Source organism: Schistocerca serialis, chromosome 9 (genome assembly GCF_023864345.2).
Source record: "Schistocerca serialis cubense isolate TAMUIC-IGC-003099 chromosome 9, iqSchSeri2.2, whole genome shotgun sequence".
Taxonomy (NCBI): Eukaryota; Metazoa; Arthropoda; class Insecta; order Orthoptera; family Acrididae; genus Schistocerca; species Schistocerca serialis.
This window is the reverse complement of record NC_064646.1, coordinates 334837950-334859217: the sequence shown is the minus strand read 5'-3', so window position 1 is coordinate 334859217 and position 21268 is coordinate 334837950. Positions and strand designations below refer to the sequence as shown.

General features: G+C 39.6%; 1 protein-coding gene across 1 annotated transcript in view; it reads left to right on the top strand.

The window, feature by feature from the left end:
• LOC126419023 (SH3 domain-containing protein Dlish) overlaps window positions 1-21268 on the top strand; it is a 76816-nt gene that overhangs the window by 178 nt on the left and 55370 nt on the right. The window lies entirely within an intron of this gene.

Genomic DNA, 21268 nt, shown 5'->3' with positions numbered 1-21268 from the left:
TGTTTAAAATAGTGTGTTTACTGGCCGAAAATATTGCATTTTTATGGTGATTAGATCGTTTCCTTGATTGGAGATAGCTCAGCATCTGTCATTGAGGCCTGTTGAAAAAACTGTCGGCTTCTGGATTTAATTCATGACTTTCTATGTAGGAACGGCTTCGTTTTACTTCGATGGAAGTACCCGATTAGTGTTCAAGAAAGTAGCCGAGGCACAATAAGTAAATCTTAAATTATATACTACAGAACATAAGTAACTCTGCTGAATGCCACTGACGAATGCCATTGTTGCTTTTTCTCCGTCGCCTACGTTGCTACATTAATTCCTAAACATTACATCCAATTCATTCTGCACCCTTTGGCTAACGAATGATGTTGCTATGACTGAATCGTATTTCAGTGTGTAGTATTATGGTGGATGTTTGACAGCTTTTCTTGCCAGCATTACATGCTCTATTTAACAACGATTTTTCAATTTTCAAGTCTCTATTACTATTCACTTGTTCTTAACGTTATAATACTAGACCAGCTAATCGTTTAACATTGTTCCATTGTATTGGATTAATTTTGCGATTTATCGTGACTGAATGTCTATTCTGATAACTGTGGTGTACAGATGTCAGTACCTTATTTGTAGTTGTGCAGATTTGCAGGCTTGAAGGGTATGCTGTTAGCATACTTGTGCACATATCAACATGTTCTATGGGTACGCACTCCACTTGAGCTGCTATCTAGTGTCTGCCTAAAGGCATATATTTTGCCATCACTAGCTACATACCCGCAACCTAGAACGTTTGTCAGTAATTCTTGGCACATCAGATTGAAGGAGATGGTGCAGATATTATGACATCAGTCATCCATTTCAGTGTTGCTGGTTTTGAAACCCTGCCTGTCTATTTTGATCTTGGTATTTTGTGTGACCTCTAAATCACTTCGTATGATGCTGTAATGGTTCCTTGAACATGGCACTGATTGAGTTGTTTCCCCGTTCTTGCCCAAATGAGCTTGTGTTTGTCCCGTATGGGTCAATCCATACCAAGTGGCCCAAGAACAAAGTAATTTGTTGCTTGACCACCTCAGAAAAATTTTTCTTACATAAATTTATTTTTTATTAATTTGAGATGGTGGCTATATTTGTTCCAGGCTGCATGCGTTTTTTCGTATTAGCAAGCATCTACATTTTTTACAATTATTCAGTAGGCTAGTGGATTGTCCAAAGCCTTTCAGATAAAATGCATTTAGTTCAACACATTCTGGGCGACAAATTAACATCCTTATCACTTAGCTTAATGTATTCTTTAATACATTAATAGTTCAAAGTTGTCAGCCACAAATTAAAAAAAAACTCAATTTTTGAACAGTAGTTTTCCAAAAGAGATTAATTTCTCAGCTTTAATATTTTTTCTGCTGTTAGACTATATATATATATATATATATATATATATATATATAGTATAGATACTTTTTATAGAGTATCAATGGTGAGCAGCTTATGTTTAAAAAATATACTATTTTCAAGATAGATTATTTTAATTTTTCCATTTTGTGGCCTGCAATATCTTTGTTGGGGGACAGATAAAAACCTGAAAATTTCACAGTTAAGACCTTTATGATATCAAACTTAAGTATAAATTTCAACTTTGAGATTCAGTTGGAAGTTATGGGGAAAAAAATTACAAACACGAGTCAAAAATGCATCTGTGATATCTAGGCTTATGGAATAAAATATATCAATTACAGTATATAATTTGAGCATATCTATGATTACTTACTTTTTATTGAAAATAATCCTACTAATTACATTATATTTTTCTCTTGTTTTTTGTTTTTAGTACATTGCTCATTGAACATTTGAGAAATTTGTTCACACAGTTTGGGTGTTAGATTAAAAGTTCGCCCAGTCACAGTTGTAAATTCCATTGGAGACAGCTTCCTTAGTACATTTTTAAGTGGCATCCAAACTTGATCCTTCTCAAGTTTTTTAAAAGATGTCCTTGGTCCTGGAAGGTGATAAAATACAACATGTACATCTTGGTTTTGACAGTCAATATTATCAACTTTGTCAATCCACCACTGTTCATTGTAAACACAAGCCATTATGTCTTTATTTTGAAGAACCAGTTGTACAAGTTTTCCACACTGAAGTTCACTTCCAGGCGAAGTTGATGTGCTCTTACAGTTCAGTAACTTATGTGAATGGGGAACAATACAATGAAAAGATCGAGTGCCTTTAATCTTCTGACAAGTGTTGTACCTTTCCTTCAAGACACTGTCATAGACTTTTCGTATTTCCTCACATTGTACAAAAACATCGGTAATGCCTCTGATATGTTTTTTACAGAATTCAAACATTTCTTGAGGTGTTATGATGATTGTCATCGGTCCGCTGCAGACATGCTTTTGTGTCAGCTTGCTTTGTTGTACCCCTGACACCATCACAAGCATTCTTCCCCTGGCATGAAGCAAAAAAGTGCCATTCTAAACCAAACCCAAAATCTTCTTTATGAAAAGCGGTGTTAATAATTTTTTGTTGTTTTTATATTGACTTGCTGCCCCAACTGAAAAGTAAACCAGTTTTTTTATGGAAAGGTGGTGATGTTTAATGTAGTTTGTTAATTTTTGTTGAAAAATGTGCACTGATGTAGTGTTGTGTTCAAGGTAGTCACTTATGACACAAAAGCTGTGGCTCATTAGCTTATCTTGATCTTTACAATAGAATACAAGTGGATGAACTGTGGTCTGTTTGTTTGCCCAGTGGTGCCCGTGTACTTCATCTTGAACAACAAAGAAATAATTTTCCAAAAAGTCAGCAAGAACTAAGCATTCATCAGCTGCCAAGGTTTGCTTTCTGTCTTTCAAAAATTTACATTGAGCTTTTGTAGTAAAATGATGCATTTTCAGATTTTCAAGGTTAGCCACCAACATTTCCAAAAACTCTTCTCGTTATTTTATGACTGTCACTATTTCAGTTCTCTCTTGTGTCACCCATTGTTTGTATTTTATATTGTCAGGCATCAAATCGTCTTCTTCAGATTCTTCAAACATGTCATGCAAGGCTTGTTTGCCTGGACAGTCTTCACATTTTCCCTTGATCATACAATTGTAACTGTCAATATTGCATACCATAACTTCCAAAAGGTCTTTATAGTCAACTCTAAGATTGGCCCCCATCTATCATTAACTTTACATTCTGATGATACAAACAAACACAAACATTATGGGCGCAAGATGCCCCTGCAACAATACCCCATCTTGGTCTCAACTCACAGAACTTTGATCTTCCAATTTTAATGTCAGGATTTTCTTTTTTAAATTCAGTGAATAGTTCATTTAAATTACACAGTATTACCCTTTTTTGTCTTTGAATCTTAGAACCATTTTCTTTCACAGAAACTGTCTTTTTTGCGACATCAAACGGCAGTTATTGTCATCGTCATAATACTTAATAACTTTATTGATTGTGTTTTCATCTACCAAATTAGATGCACTTTTCTTTTGTAATGCTGGTAAAATTCCCTGTTCTTTTACTAATTGCCTTGTTAACTTAACAAGACATTCTGTCACATTAAATTCATCACTAACTTTTGCTCAACTCCAAGAATTCGGCAGTAAACTGATAATGTTAATTTTATCCTCTTTGTTTGAAGTACTGCATTTAGTTCTTAGTTTTTCTATCAAATCTATTCGGGTGAAGTTTTAGAACTTCCATATGTTTTAGTACAAATTGTATTTTGAAATGAAACTTCCAAATTCTGTTTGACTGTAGCTGCCATTTTCTCAATTTTTATATTCAAGGCACTTGGTCTTTTATCTTGACTTAGTTTTCTAATTTTACTAGCAAGCGACATACCCAGGATTTCACAAGCTGTATCTACTTTTTTTAATGGTTGCTGATAAGTCACAAAATTCTGTATCTGTGGTTCCACTATCCTTTCTCTTGTGAATTACAAATATCTTAGAATAACATGTTGGTCACAGTGATTTTCCTGGTATGAGATTGACAAAAGGGCTTTTATGTTTAGAATACTGGTCAAATGTTATTTCTCGCAGACCTTTAGGTTTCTTATGTTTCTCAAAAAGGTCCATGCAAGACTGACCAAAAAGGTGACAAAATGTTTTTGAGTATTTCATTTCATGGTACTTGCATGTTGATTTGACATCTGGGCTGACTAGTAAGTAAAACAACACTTTTTCTTCTTCACTGTAATCTTTGATTAAAGTAATGTCTTTAGGATACACTCCACACACACTTTTATGACATGCTTCATTAACAATATCACCAACAGAACACTGAGACACAATTTTTCAACTGCCCACCAAGAACTTCGAGCTAAATAAGTTTGATTAGACAACTGTTGGTGTAAGGGGGAAGACAACAATCAGACTTGTATAGACTTGCAGATGCAATTGTTAGCCTGCTGAAACAATTACCACAGCATTGTTTCGACAAATAATCATTAGCTAGTGTAATGTTGTGTGTTACATTATGCAGTTGGTATACTTTATTTGATTAGCCTACCAGATATCGCAGATGTTAAGAAATGTATTTTTGACTTGCGTTTGTCATCTTTTTTCCATAACTTCCAATTGAATCTCAAAGTTGAAATTTATACTGAAGTTTGATATCATAAAGATCTATTAACTGTGAAATGTTCAGATTTTTATCTGGTCCCCCAACAATAATATTGCAGACCACATAATGGAAAAATTAAAAAATCAATTTTTAAAAATGTGTATTTTTTAAATGTAAGATGCTCACGATTGATACTATATACAGTTTGATATCATAAAGATCTATTAACTGTGAAATGTTCAGATTTTTATCTGGTCCCCCAACAATAATATTGCAGACCACATAATGGAAAAATTAAAAAATCAATTTTTAAAAATGTGTATTTTTTAAGTGTAAGATGCTCACGATTGATACTATATACAGTGTAATAGCAGAAAAAATATTAAAGCTGAGAAATTAATCTTTCTTTAGAAAACTACTGTTCAAAAATTGAGTTTTTTCAATTTGTGGCTGATAACTTTGAACTATTGAAAATATATTAAAGAATACATTCAGATAAGTGATAATGATGTTAATTTGTAGCCCAGACTATGTTGAACTAAATGCATTTTGTCTGAAAGGCTTAGGACAATCCACTAGGCCTACTGAAGAATTATAAAAAAATGTAGATGCTTGCAAATATGAAAAAAAACACATGCGGCCTGGAACAAATATGGCTGCTATTTCAAAATAAGTAACAATAAATTTCTTAAAAAATATTTTTGTGACCGGTAAACATTGGGGAAATCACCCAGCAAATATAAAAATTTTCTGAGATGGCCAAGCCACCAGTGCTGGACCACTTTTGTATGGATTGACCCTTATGTCATGAATAGTGACAAAAGAAGAATCCCTAACTTACCTTTCCCTGTTCTGTCCCTCTTTTTTTTAGAAAGTATGCCACTACAACCAAGATTTCAAGGAGTATCCAGTACCATATTTTAACCTGTTTCAGAGTACTGAAAAACCAGCCAGTGATTACACTGTGGAATAATGCAAGCATACAAGTTTTATCTAAATTTACCCAGTTCCACTATAGCTCACATGAAAAATTTCAGCTTTGACTGTATATTTGAGTACGTTTGTTCATTTATTGATAATTTCATTAAGATAAATGTACATAGTTTTGTACTACTGTCAGTTATTTGTGTTTGGTGCGATGGCACTTTTGGTGCCAAATTGAGCTTAGAAAAGCAGTAGGGCAAGGGCAACACCACTACCCTAATTCATTGTGTAGCCTATAGTAGCAGAGCCATCACATAATATGAGATGGTAGGAGAGCAATTTTACTATGTATTTTCTAGTACAGTGGGTGGATAGTCTGCACACATAATCTAGTTTGGCAAATTGTAGGTCAATTATGTAAGCCAGGAAGGATTAAAATTTTGAGGGGCTGTCCATGTTTAATCATGAAGTGTATTTTAATTCCTGTCGAGAGCCCTCATTGCAAGTTATAATATAGCAACAACTAATTTGTATATAGCCAGTGATGTAAAAATATTTTTTGATCATAGGAGCAATATTAGGCAAAATATTTAACATAATGATTGTATCACACTAGTCACTTGTCTGATGAAACTGAATATTTGGAGGAAAAAACATTTCAGTTCCAGGGGATGATATGCACAAACATGTAATTAATACTAATCAAGGTTAAAATTAAATCATAGGCTTCAGAGGTAACATGAACCTCCAGCTACGCTACAGATAAAGATTGAATATTTACATTCACTGGCGTCGCCATTTCTCAGCTACACTGTCACCTTCCAACTTAAACTAGACCTCAATACTGATCAATATCTCACTACAAATTAGATGAAGTCACTAATAATATTTCAACACAGACAGTGTAAAAGTGCCACATGTTACATATCATGGATGACCACCAAAAAGATAAGACAACAGTTGGTCCTGTAGCTCCATGGAATGAGGCCGACCTATGGGAAACCCTAGTCAGCAGAGGAAGACTTCTACTTGCTTTGCTTTATAATTTTTACTTTGGCCTGGGAGACTGAATGCATTCTGTACATTCCTCCACCAGTCATTTCAGTTCTTTACTTTTATTGTCCATTCTCCTCTTCCACCTTATCTGTAGTCTTCCTTGTCCCTTGCTGCCTTCTATAGGTAGTCTTTCTTCCTCCATCCTAATTAGGTGATGTGCCCACCTCAGTCCTCTTTTCTTAATCTTTTGGACAAAATCAGCTTTGTGAGTATTGGTCTGCTAGTTCCTGGTTTTCTAACATATACCATTCATATGACTGGGGCCCAATATTTTCCTTAATGTCTTTCTCTCGAAGACTAGCAGTTTTTGTTCATTTGTTTTTTGTAGTATAAGTGTTTCAGGGCCATATTGTGTTGCACTTTAGTAGGGCCTAGTCTGATTTCATGTCGTAACTGCACAGCACATCCTGTAAGCCAAAGTGCTCTTTATTTGCTGCTGCAATCCTTGCCTTAATCTCAATTTCCATTCTGTTCTGCTTGCTAAAATTGCTTCCGATACATGCGTATGTCTGTTATTTTAATAGGCACTTCAGCAACTGTCAATATAGCACCATCATTGGTACCTTGCTCATGACCATGTACTCCGTTGTGTCCTCATTAATTTGAAAATCTATTTTCTGTAAGAAGTTATTGTGAACTGCAAGTCCTCTTTGCTGCCACTTATTTAAAATTGTCAGCATACACAAGCCCATTCATTATATTTTCCAGTCGTATTCCAGTTGGGTTTACTTTTTTTTACTTCCAAATTCCCTGATATTTGTATACTAATCGTTACTCTGCAATAGATTTCCTCTACACACTCCTGTACTAGACATATTAATTTCTTCAAAGATTTGTGACTAATTAGTGTTGTGTATTTGTTTTGGGAATGTTGATATGGGTGTATTCTCAACTGAGGTAGCACTGCTGATAACTGAAAGTGGCACTTGTGCAGTGATGCAACAATATAATTCAGCAGATATCATGCAAACTCCACTAATGAGTCATGTATGCAGTGTGGTTTTTTTCAGTTTGTCGGCATGAGTGATTGAAGCAGTGTTTTAGGGCTTTCTTGTCAAATTAATGATGATGTTTTTGTGTACAATACTTCAATGACTTACCTATTCATCTTCCTCAAACGCTGTTAGAAATGGCATTGTGTTTGCACACTTTTTGGACCCCAACCACACTTTGAAGTATTGTCAGTGACACACTCCCAGCCGAGTTTAACTCCTGTTTCACAATGTGTCTTTTGATGCAGTCTTGTTTTTCTGTAACTGTGATATTATTCAGTGGAATGTTTAATTCCTCATTCTTTTTGGGTCCTTAAGGAAAAACTGACCAATATTATGTTTATCAGTTGATTGCGAGCTCTCAAAGCAGGTTTAACAATATGAACCCAGAAAAACAAATGGATGTCAAGAGATATAGCAGATTCGGAAAGTTAAAACTGGCTGTAAACAGAGGCATAAATCCAGTAATGCCTCACAGTCTGGTTAGAGTCAAAGCAATGAAATTCTCATGTCACACATCAGTGTTAGGTCACATCCGTTATGTATCAAAATGAAATCTTCAGCGTGACTGGAAAGCTGAAAGCAGTCTGTCTGTGCATACAATGTCCATACTTCTGGAACTAGAGTACTGGTTATAAAGTTTGAAACAGAAGGAAACCAACATGCATAAAGTAAAAGTTCAAGGTATTGCTCATTGAACAATTGTTAAGTCTTTGTTATGTGTTAATGGTTGGTCAGTACACCCCTCCAGTAGACAAAATTACAGTACTCAAAATACACATTTAAAAATGCAGGTAGCTATTCCTAGCTTTTGAAAATTTTAATTTCTTCCTTAGAGGAGAAAAGGGATAGCGAAATTTCGGAAGATTGTGAAGGAGGAGCAGGTCACTCACACTCCAGGTTAAGAATCAATCACTACTGAGTATAGCGGAGTGCAGGTTATCGTAAGTGTCCAATACTTTTTCAACATCTCGCAATTAAACTCATCTTTCAACCTAACATAGACATCGGGCTACACTACAGACCAATATGTTGCCATAGCTAAGATTTCACATTCACCTAGACCTTGGGCTGCTCTACAGATCAGTCTGTCTCCACATCTTACATACCAAAAAGTAATAGAAACATCAAATGTGTACAATCAGTATTTTCTTCACTTTCTGTTTGCACACACATTATATGTGGCACGCCACATTATCATTACATTATGGGATACAACTGGCATATGATATCGGTAGTTTCGGAAGAACTGAGGAGACAATGATGAAAGATAGTTGTCAGAGAAAGGGAGCATGGGTGGTGTGTCAGCATCAGTTCAAAGGTGATAGGAGACAGACAGACAGAGAGAGAATTAAACATGGATTAAGAGGAAGTAAAATGAGAAGTTTTATGTGTATTACTATTAAGAACTAAGAGGAAAACAGGAAAGGTATTGGGGGGGGGGGGGGGGGACAAAAGAGATGGAAGGATGAAGATAAAATATATATATATATATAAAATAGGGTAAGTAATGAAATGCTATTAACAGAAAAATACTATCAGTGGAAGAAAAAAATAGACTAATTGTTACCTGTGGTTAAATCCCAAAAGGGTTGAGGAATGAGAGTATGTTGAAGTGCAAGTTGTCTCTCCCGAATTCAGAGAAGCTAGTTCTGTGTAGAGGATTCAGACAACCCATATGATGAAGAATGTGGTGTGGCAAGAACTCTGCTCTCTTGAGTAATGTTAAGCACCTGCTATACTGGGTGTCTCCATGGTAAGAGTTTGTGGGTGCAGTCATAGATCTCAATCAATTTAGCAGTTTTTATTTTTATCTGAAAAAGTTGTACCGTGAATGTTTTGGTTGGTAAATGGCATGTATGGTTTCACATGTTGCTCTATATTTGATATTGTAGGTTTTACAAGTGATGTGACAGGAGGAAAAGGTGGACAGAGGGTGCATGGGGCAAGTTTTATGGCAGGAAAAGTTGCAGAGGTAAGGATATTGGTCTGGGAAGGATACAGATGTTATGGAGGTTAGGAGGGCAATGGAAGGTGGTTGTGGGCGGTGTAGAAAGGCTATCATAGATGATCTCATTTCAGGGCTTGCACTGAGAAAGCCGTAACCTTTGTGGAGTAATGAATTGAGGTATTTGAGACCTGGGTGGTATAGAGTGACAAAGGGGGCACTTCTGAATCTTTTATGAGTGGAAGCTGTTATATTTGTCAGTGGATGGGAGGAGGAGACAGTCTGGGACATTTGTATGTGGGCAAGATCTGTGCAACAGTTGTGAAGGAGAAAAGCATGATAGATGGTGATGCTATAGATGTTTAAATATTTATTGTTGGAGAGCAATTATGTTTTCCACAGATGCCTAGGGTGAAGGAAAGTGAATATTTATGCGGAAGTTCAAAATGGCTCTGAGCACAATGGGACTTAACATCTGAAGTCATCAGTCCCCTAGAACTTAGAACTACTTAAACCTAACTAACCTAAGGACATCACACACATCCAAGCCCCGAGGCAGGATTCAAACCTGCGACTGTAGAGGTTGAGTGGTTCCAGACTGTAGCGCCTAGAACCATTCGGCCACTCCGGCCAGCTATGCGGAATTAATTGCTGCTTTTGAAACTGAGGTACTTTGCTTTTTGGTTGGTTTTACATGGACTGAGGTTTGGATGTGAACTTTCCTGAATAGAGGTCAAGGTTAAGAAAAATGGCTTTGTAACTGAAAAAGAAATTTGAGTTGGTCAATAGTTACACAGACAAAGTTGCACTTAAATGAATGCAAAATAAATGAATAAGAGTCACTGAAAAGTAATACCTGTGAATCTTTTGTTTGGTTCTCAATGTTGGTTGAGGTTTTACACGTCATGTTTATTACTCAATCAACTTTGCCATTTTGCTGACACAAGTTGCAGTCCTCTGCTGCTAGAGGTCTCTGAATTCCAGCACGTAGTATATAATGTAACTATGTCAGTGCATGAGAAGCAGCTCAGAAAATTGAAAGCATGAATTCAAAGAGTTCATCCATATGTGGAACATCCTTTCCTTCAGCACGGTAATGCCACACCGCACGTGAGCAGTGTCACATCAGCAGCAATCCAGCGCATTGGGTTCACTGCCATCGACCACCCTCCATACAGTTTCGACTTGGCCCCATCTGATCTTCATCTCTTTCCAGAACTTAAAGAACCCTTTTGAGAACTCTACTTTGATAGTGATGAAGCGGTACAAGCAGAGGTGATTGCTGAAGTAGTACAAGCAGAAGTTATGTGGTTTCATCAACAAACTCAAACATTCTGCAATGAAGGTATCAGTAAATTGGTGTCTCTTTGGGAGAAATGTGTTTATCATCGGGGTGACATTCTTGAGAAACAGACATGAAGAATTAAGTTGTAGAATGTTAACAAAGGATGGTTTTCACATAAAAAATTCAGAAGCATTACTTTTCAGCACGCTTATATATATTGTAATCCATCCAGTGATTGATTGTTGTTGTTGCAGACCATATTTTGATTTATCTGGCAGGAAATCAGTGTGCAGTATCGCATGAAATTTGCAATATGTTAATGGAAAAAATTGGAAAACTTTCTGAATTTTAGGCCTATAGGTTATAGGTTGGGATGATTATAGTGTGGTTAGGTGGTATAGTGTGTCGAGGACTGCCAGTTAATTGGAAATAATTTAGGAGTTGTATGAATTAATGCCATGTGGAATCACTACTGCTGTATAAACTGAAGTTGGCCCAGATGGGTATTATTCACCTTGACCGTGCAGTTTTTCTCTGGAATAAATGATGACTAACTGAAACCCTCAGCTGCCGACTGGTGTTGTTGATATACCTCGATGTGGACAGCTGAAAATGTGTGCCCCGACGGGGACTCGAACCCGGGATCTCCTGCTTACATGGCAGATGCTCTATCCATCTGAGCCACCGAGGACACAGATGAATAGCGTGACTGCAGGGACTTATCTCTTGCACGCTTCCCGTGAGACTCACATTCCCAACTGTCCACAATTCTACATATGTAATGTACCTTATAGACATTTGCCCATTTATTCATTACCCGTGCACGCTTTAGTGATTCCCGTAAGATGAGGCCCTAAGGACCATCACATAGAAACTGGCACTTTTATCCTGTCATTTGAGGGGTATAACCTGCCTGAAAAAATCAAGGTAATGGTCTACAGATGCAATGTGAAACCATAGATTCCACCCCCATGCATTACTTCTGTTGCCTGAAGTTTGGCCACATGTCCTCGCGAAGCAATGCCATTCCCTTCTGTGGTGACTGTGGCTGCACACCTCTTGTGGATAACCCTTGCAACCCATCGCCTATCTGTGTAAACTGCTATGGACTCCATTCTCCCTGCTCACTTGAGTGTCTGGTGTATATGAAGGAAAATGAAGATCCTTGACTGTCTTGGCTACTTTGAGGCCCGGAAGAAGTCTGACAACTTCACCCCATGAACATCTCCTCTACCTTTGCCTCCATCACGTCTTCCCCTCCTACTTCCCCACATCTGGCCCTCTTCCCTTTCCTCACACTTTGTGGCTCCCATCCCTTTCTCCTCAAGGAACCGCTTCTCTTTCTCCTCCGTAGCCAGGGAAGACATTCTTCTCAGGCTCCTGCTAGGAATGGGCTTCCTGTTGGAATTCCTCTTTTGGCCATTTTCAGGATAGGAAGCCTGCAACCTTGGGTCAGACGAGGGACTCTCACTCCGAGGGCCCCAAAGCAGCTCACTATGTCTAATTCTGACATCGCTACCACCTGTTCCATTAGTAATACCACCTCCTTCCTCCCTCTGAGGCAGAAGAATAAGCAGGAGTGCAAGTCAAAGGACAAGCCTTTCCTGGCTTCCCAGGAGGCTTGGCCCCCTCCCCGTCATCCTGAATCAGACACAGTTTTTATGGATGTCACCCCATCCTCATTGGTGACAATCACTGACCTGATGATGTGACCTTTGCTTAGCTTTTATAAGTCTACCTTGGATTCTCACCATATGATAATCCAGTGGAATCGCAACAGATATTACAGTCACCTACCGGAAATTCAACATCTCGTTTCCTCTTCTGCTGCATTCTATCTTGCTCTTCAGGAAACACACTTCTGTGATGACCACTCTCCATCTTTTTGTGATTATTGGATCTTCTGTCAGCTGTGCCAGCCCCGGAATAGCGTCTGGAGGGGTCTGCAGTTTGGTTTGCATCAATGTCATTAGTGACTAGATACTGTCTTCTAACCAACCAAGCAATAGCAGTAACGGTACGGAAGACCCCAGCAATCACCATTTGCAACATTTACCTCCCTCCTGGTAGGCCACATCTTTATGTTGATCTGCCTGCCTTAATGCAGCAACCCCTGCCACTGCACCTCCTACTCCGGGACTTCATTGCACTGGGGCTATCGTGGTCCCCTTCCGATTTTTATCTGGGAGTTTTTATACTGCTGGCTTTTCCAGGTTTGAGTTTGCTCTTCACTCAGCACCCCTCAGATTCAGGAGAATGGTATCCTATGGGGTTCTGTGTTAAGTGTCATGCTCTTCCTCAGAACCATTGGTGGGCTTGTAACCTCTGTCGGGACTGTGTTTTCCCCGCGTTGTATGTTGACAATTTTTACACCTGGTGCAATTCCCACTCGGTAGCATCTGCTGAGTGCCGGCTCCAAGGCTCCATCTGATGGGCCTCTGCGTGGGCTACCTCCCATGGCTTTCAGTTTTCTCCCTCCAAAACGCGGGTTATGCATTTTCGTCATCAACCCACTGTACATCCCAGTCTAGAACTTTATTTAGGTGACCAGCTCCTAGATGTTGTAGCACAGTCCTGTTTCATGGGCAGTATTTTTGATAAAAGGCTTACTTGACTGCTCCATGTTCGTCACCTAAAGACTACATGCATGCGGAAGCTCAATGTTCTCCACCTCCTGGCCCACACATCTTTGGGTGCAGACTGTGCTACTCCTCTCCATCTTCACTGTACTTTGGTCTGGTCCAGGTATTCATGTTTATGCCTTGGTGGCTTCTCCTGCTTTGAAAATACTTGATGCTGTTTGCCGTTGTGGGATATGTCTGGCTATTGGTGCCTTTCATACTAGTCCCATTGACAGTCTCCTTGCAGAAGTGGGGATCCCCCCTCTACAAATATGATGATGGATCCAATTCCTGGTTTTTTACGCAATTGCTATTCGCCAATCCTTGACCACCCCTTGTACCCTGTCCTGTTTGCAAATGAGGATGTCTCCTTCCTGATTTTTAAGTAATTCAGTTGAACTGTACTCTCTACACAAACAGAAATTTCCTGAAAACAAAGTAGGCTTTTGTACATTTGCTTATCTTTGCCCAAAACAGTGTGTACTAGTAGCAGGAGCATACAGTACTCATTCTGTACGTGTGTACAAAATTCATCAAAAGAAAAAGCTACCAAGATTTAATGTGAGTAATAACTTGCAACATAATCACAGAACCTGTTTGTTTCATCTGTTTGACAAATGTCCTCCTACAGCCCTACTTCAGGAATACCTGTAAAATCAGATAGAAGATTTTGAGCCTGACGAAAGAGCTTGATATAGCCAGTGGGTTTCAACAGACAGGATGAATTTGGTTCTTCAATTAAATACACTCTGACATTTTTGAATTGCTGGTACAGAAGGTAGAGAAACTTGCACCTCATTCCTTCATTGCAAAATCTCAGTGTAATTATTTGAAAATCGGAAAAGAAACTCTGCAAGAGAGGTCTGTTTTAATGTTGGTGGACTTAAGTGAAAATTTTCGCTTTGTTGTGCAAAACGAAGTACAAGGTTGTTACTGGAATAATGGCAGTTATACTCTTCACACAGTTTGTGTGTACTGTAAGAAAGACCAAAGTTTGCAATCTAAAAACCTCTGAATTATTTCTGATGATTTAGTGTGTGATGTAGCCATGTTTCGTCAAATGCAGAAGACTGTATGGCAGCTTTGAAACAAGAAGTTGAATTGCCTATAAGTGATATTGAATATTTCACAGATGGTTGTGCTGCACTGTACAAAAACTGCAAGAATTTTTTGAATATATGCAATCATGAATATGCAACTATCCATGATAAATCTCCCTGTGGTGGAGTTGGTGGTACTTTGAAAAAGCTTGTTACAAAAGCAAGTCTGCTGAGACCATTTTATGGACAAATAATTAGTGATGCAAAAGTTTTTCAGTTTTGTCAAGAAAATGTGAAAAAAGTATCAGTATTTTTTATTTCAAACCAGGAGCTAGTTGACATTTGTAGTTGCTTTTCTACATTTTTTCATCTGCAAGAACTGTTCCTGGACCTAGATCCATGCACCCATTCTTAGCACTTTCTGCAACTCAGACTGGAATTAAACGCTTAAGCTGTGATGTAAATTTCAGTGTCATTTTTGATTTCTCTCGAAGTGAACATTTAATGTCTGAAATTATTGTGCATGCTAATTACTATATTGCTTTTTTGTGTGGTTCCTTCTGGTGTCCAGATGCTCTTTGTAAACGGAATGAGGAGGAAAGTGATGCAGCAGTCATTTGTGCATCTGCATGGGTTGTCATAATCCTTTTACTGGTCTGAAAATGACACTTGTAATGCTCCATTCTTCCATATTTTGTGTCAGGTAGAAATCAACACAATGACTGGACATACTTAGAGTATAAGTCAAGTCTCTTCTAAATTGATGGAAGCAAAATGGTCCTTATTAAGAATAAAATGATCAGTAAAATAGTTCACTGTGTTGCTAAGTGGTTTGTGGTTGTATTGTAAAATTGAGTGACAGTTGACTTATAATACACTTAACTGGGTGTAGTTGTTGCACTGATATGTAAGTTGAGACAGTTTGCCTGCAGTGATTATGTTCCAGTGAGTGACATATCTGAACGATATGTATGAAGGGCTTGCATATAGATAGTGTTGAGCCACATTTGTGACTTATACCAAAGAAGGCAATCACAACTTCCAATGCATTCTTCTGAACTATTTACATTTTGTGGCACGTCATTATCTTCTGCCAAGCACTTCATATTATAATTTTTTTTTTTTAAATTTATTCTTTTAAAAGACAAAGTTTAGGTCTGAAGAAACTTTTCTGTTTGCTATTGTACATCTTTGTTAGAAACAGAGGTTCTGCTTATTTGCCCCCCCCCCCCCCTTTTCCAGTTTTTTACATAAAATGTTATATCCTCTCATTTTTCCAGCTTCAATTTTTTTATGTAAGATGTGTGCTGTTTGTGTGAGAAAAAAGTCATTGCATTTCAGAAGGGGAAACATTGAAAAACAAAATTGTGCAGAACATGACATTTGATTTCATTACTATGAATATAATTAAGATATGTATTATAAAAATTGGCCAAAATCCATGATATTGTGTATCAAACAAATACACAAAGTTTTAATATGATAACTCATACATGGATGCCATGACCCGGGTGATTTGAGAATCATTTAGTGCTCTTTGTATTTTTCAGTATTCAGCACTTGTCCTTGTTGTGTTGTATTAAAATGTTTACAAAATGTGTTTGCATACTAAACAGTTTTCTAACGATGTGTACTGGGTCAAGGCTGCAATAACCATTACAGGGGAATGGAAGAGTTGTTCTTCTAGTTGCCAGGATGTAGGGCTTTCCAACCGTGTGTGTTGGGGGTTTGAAGATTTGGCAAGAGCTATAGGAGTCAGAAGTGGAGAAGGCTACATCAAAACAGACAGCATGTATGTTATCTCTTAATTACTCCCAACAAGCTACAACAGTCATAAGTGTGTGCCCTCATCCAGTGGCATCACTCAGCATTGTCATACGGCATCCTCGTTCCACAGAAGTGGTCAAACATCAGTCTCGTGGTTACAGTAGCATGGAGCTGTGTCATGAGGATGGTGATAGCTGGTAACCTAGTAGTACCAATGTCTTGCGTGGCCAAGAAACCTCAGCAGTGTTTTCAGATTGTGGCGGCCATGTGCCGCTGTTATGCTGCTGGCGGGGCGTTTCCACTCTGCCCAATTGAAGTGTCTGTTAGGTGCTAGAAGATTCTCAATGTCTTGGTTACTAAGAGGGCACCAATTCAACCATCACCCCTTCTCATGGTAGCCTGTAGCAGGAAATATGCTGGCAACCTCATGGTGGAAGGCAACAACAGCAGATGCTGGTATGAAGCCCAGCTGTGGCGACGTGTCCAGCCTGGTGGACTGCTTTATACACACCTGGGCAAATCTTGTTACTGCATTGATTTTGTACATGGTCTGCCAAGAGCTGTTGAAATGTCTTGAAATGCCGACATTGCCTAAGTGCCTGGCCTATAGTTGCTGAGCTGCAGAGTGGCATTAGTGCTGAGACTACGGGTGTTGGCAGATCCTGCATTTTGGCAACACACCCTGGCTTGATCTTGTGTTGCTATACTCCTTCCCTCCTTGAGTGATTTGGCCCACTGAATTCCTCATTGGTTAAGTTTGGCTGAATCAGAGTCTCATACATATATAAGGTTACACTGTTCAAAATTCCAATCACAAGTCCAGAGTAACACAGTAGATTAGCTGTGGTATGTTTGGACTCTTCATTGCCCTATTTATATTTACACTATCTTCGCTCTCCACCTTTGTGGGCTCAGAAAGTCAGACACAATTATGAATAACAAATCTCTCTGTGGTTTGTATACTACTAGTCACTGGCTGGTTCTGTAAACTGACACATGTTATGAGATACATTACTACACTTGACTCCACTGGTTGGTCTTGTCCAGTTCATGCTTAGGTCCAGTTTTCAGAGTCTGCTCACTGCTTCCTGCAAAATCTTCAATGTGGACCCACTGAGTCTGTAGACAAAGCTAGTCCATAAAATACTTACAGTTCACGGCGTTCACTTTCCTATTTGGCAACAGCGTTATACTCTCTCATGAGGATAGGAGTTTGGGGATCTGGGAGTCTTAAAACATCATGAAACTATATGCCCTCTCTCTTAGGTGCTGTCCTATAACCTTTAAAAGCATCACTTAACCTCTTTAACTTTATCACACTTAGCAAAATATCATATTGCAGAATACAGGGTGATTTTTTCCACCGTGTACAATCTCTAGGACTTGACTGATGAAAGAATATGGAACAAAAAAGAGCTAATGAAGTGAAGTGACTTCATAGGCTTTCCCAGTGTAATAAGTCTTGAAAGTCTCTTTGGGTTTGCTGCTGGATCCTAAAATCAACTCGATTCTATATTTCAGCGGTCCAGCTGTTCACAATTTTCAGGAGAACGCTGTTTCTACTAATGAGTCCCGCAGTTCTCAGTGGGACTCAGCAGCAGAAGCAGCTTTCTCCTGAAAATGGTGAACAGTTGGATCATCAAAATATTGAATTGAGTTGATTTTAGTATCCGGCAGCAAACCCGAAGAGACTTTCAAGGGCTAATGAACTTTCCATGCTAGAGACCATTTGTTATATCATACATTGTTACAGAGACTGTGGTCTAATATGCACTGTACCATGCGGCCACAGTTACAGTATGTGCTGAAAATGATTTCCATGTGCCTCAACGCATCTGTGTATACACTGTAGCATGTTCTGTCTCACAATATCACATCGGCAAGGCTGCACCCAAACAGTGTCAAAGGCAGCATGAATACATTTCTCCAGCATCTCCACATCTGGAATGTGCTCTGCATACACAATACTTTTGAAATGTCCCCATAACCATAAATCGCATGGATTGAGATGCGGTGAACGAGCTTGACTCCCTCATCCAATCCGTTGACCAGAGAAGACATGATTGAGATTCGGCTGGACATTAAAGGCGAAGCGGGCTGCTGCACCATCATGTAGCAACCACATAAACCTTTGAATCATCAATCACACTTCTTCCAGCAGGGTAGGCAGTCATCCAGGAGAAATGCTGAGAGTTGTGGCCTGTTAGGTGATGGGGAAGAAAGACTGATCCCAAAATGCGGTTGCCAGTTGTCCTGGCCCACACATTATGGCTGTGCCGATGCTGTTGATTCGCTGTCACTATAACATGGGGGTTCTGCATCTATCCCACAGATGACTGTTATGAACAGTGAAGATACCATTTCGTGCATTTGTCAATAGGATGGATGACAGAAATCTTGGACTCATGGTTGCCTGGTGAAGAAACCAATGACAAAACTGCTCCTGATGTGGAAAGTTTGTTGCTAGTAAGCCCTGCACATGCTGTAAGTGATAAGGATAGTAACAGTTGTCATGGAGAACATTCCACACGGTCATCTGGTTTACCCTGTACTGATGTGTCAACTGCCTGGTACTGACACTGCAGTTGCCTTCCACAGTGTAAATCATATTTTCCTCCAAGTCTAGTGTCTGAACATCTCGGTTATATCCGTCATGATTTCCTGCTTCCTGAAACGACACTGTCTCGCATTATTTCTTATATCTACTAGCGTAGACCTTGGAGAACTCTTAATAAGCTACATGACAACAATAAACTGTGTGTACACTCGTCCACCTCTTACATGACCTACTTACAGTTGCCTATACGCCACCAGAATACATCTGCCTACATTCCTGACTAATTCTACTCGGAAAGGGAAAAGGGGGACAGACACAAAACCAGGAAAATTGAAACAAAGATGTCACAAGCAGTTACAATAAACCCATGCTGCTTAATTGCTTTGTCTGTGGTCGTAGCACCTTTGCCAATCCCACCACTGTGGATGTATGGGTGGTTGCATGTGTGTTCACTATTGGGCACAAAACTGTGGTGGGCTGAGATGCAGACTGCTACAGAGTGGAGGGGAAGAGCGGTTCTTCTAGTGGTCAGGGTGGCGATGGCTCTTTCACCTAGGCGTTGTGGGTTCTTTTGATGGTTTGGTAGAAGGAGTGACGTTGTGGGAAGCTGCAGACAAACATATAGTCAACATAAACATTTATTTATTAATCTACTAATCTTGAATAGTCACGTTGGTGCACTATTGTCTCCAACACGGTTTGGCATGGCCTTGTTTCCACTTGGCATTATGTTCTTGGCAGCTGGCCAGCAGTGCTTCACACACAGCTAGGATGCAAGCTGCTTACGTGAGAAATTACTCACTGGGTGGCAATGCCTTTGACACTAAGTGCGACTTTGCTGCGGACACATGGTGGCCATTGGAGTCTTCTAACAGTGCAGTTGCTCATGGCACAGAGCTAGGCCCAGTAGCACTGCTCAGGTGATCAATCTTCTGAGACTGGCTAGATGGGCAGCTTTATACATGCTTAGGCAAGTCTTGTTGTGACATAGGTCATTACGTGGCCTGTCAGGTGCAGTCAGAAGTCTTCAAATGCTGGTTATTACTCCAGCAAGGGATGGATGGAGCTGCTGGCACAGTGTAAGTTCTGAGCTTGTGATTGCAAGCATTCAGACTTCAGCATCGAGCCCGTCATTGGCACGCACTGTTGCACTCTTCCCTTCTTGGAGTAATGTAGTGTCGGTCAGGAGCGCAGTAAGTGCTGCAGGGGGAAGAGAGAACCGTTCTTCTGATTGTCAGGATGTGGGGCATTGTGGATTCCAAAAGTTGCCAAGTGCTATGGTTGTACCTCGGAGATAAAGGTGGCCGCAGCAACACAGACAACATAAACTCTTCAGCACTGCAACAAGCTAATTACTGTTGCGTACCCTCAATGGCATGGCCTAGTGTCGTCCCATGGCCTCTGCATTCCAAGGGTGTTGCCAGGCATTGATCTCTCAGCCCAGAGTATTCATCTAGCGGCCCACGAGTGAGAAGAAGCAGTGTCACGAGGATGGTAATAGCTTCTGTCCCAATAGTGCCAAGGCCTTGTATGGTGAGCAAATCTTGGCAGCGCTGTGTGATATGTGGCAGCCTTATGTTGATTGTTGCACTACTGACCGAGTGGTTGCGTACTGCCCAGTTTAAACAAGTGCCTGGTGCTGGCAGGTGTCCAGCGTCTCATTGATTAGGCAGGCATTGGTTTGACTCTATTCCTATCAAGCGGTGGCCTGCAGCGGGGAGAATGTTGGTGGCCTCGCTGTAGATGTGTCTACTTCCATGTAGACTGTTGTGGTTCAGTATCAAATTTGTATGAAGGCAAATGCAACAACATAGAACTCTGGTGACAGAGACTAGCTAACCTAATTAAAATGTCATGACTCAGAAAGTCTGAATGCATTCACCTACTTACAGTGTGTTCCAGGAGGAAGGATCAATATTCATGGATATGACAGCAACAATCATTGGAAGCAAAAAGTGTCTTGTAAACCTTGACTCTAAAGTGCATACCATATGGGCTACGAGCACTTGTTCAGTAGAAAAGATGTGTTTCACAGTAGCGAAGATGATGTAGTGCTTGTAGCTCTTATGGTATACATTTTAGAGCCGATGTTCACAAGATTTGTTTGCTTCAAATGGTCATTCTTGTCGTATCCCTGCGCATATTAACCATTCTTCCTGGTCACCCTGTATACCAACTTTTTTCAACATTTCCACTCTGTAAACCACAATTACCTACATAAAACACTGTTTTGTTTTAACAAAGCTATGATTTAGTACATGGGGTTATTCTCTACGATAACTAGATCATGTTTCCTTAAAGATAAGATCAGGAAATACACTAGTGTTCACAAACCCATAAAAATGGCTATAACAAAACTCAGAACATTGTTTAACAGGCCATGAAGGCCCAACAGTACTGACTGGCCGCCGTGTCACCCTCAGCCCGCAGGCATCACTGGGTGCGGATATGGAGGGGCATGTGGTCAGCACACCACTCTCCTGGCTGTATGTCGGTTTTATGAAACAGG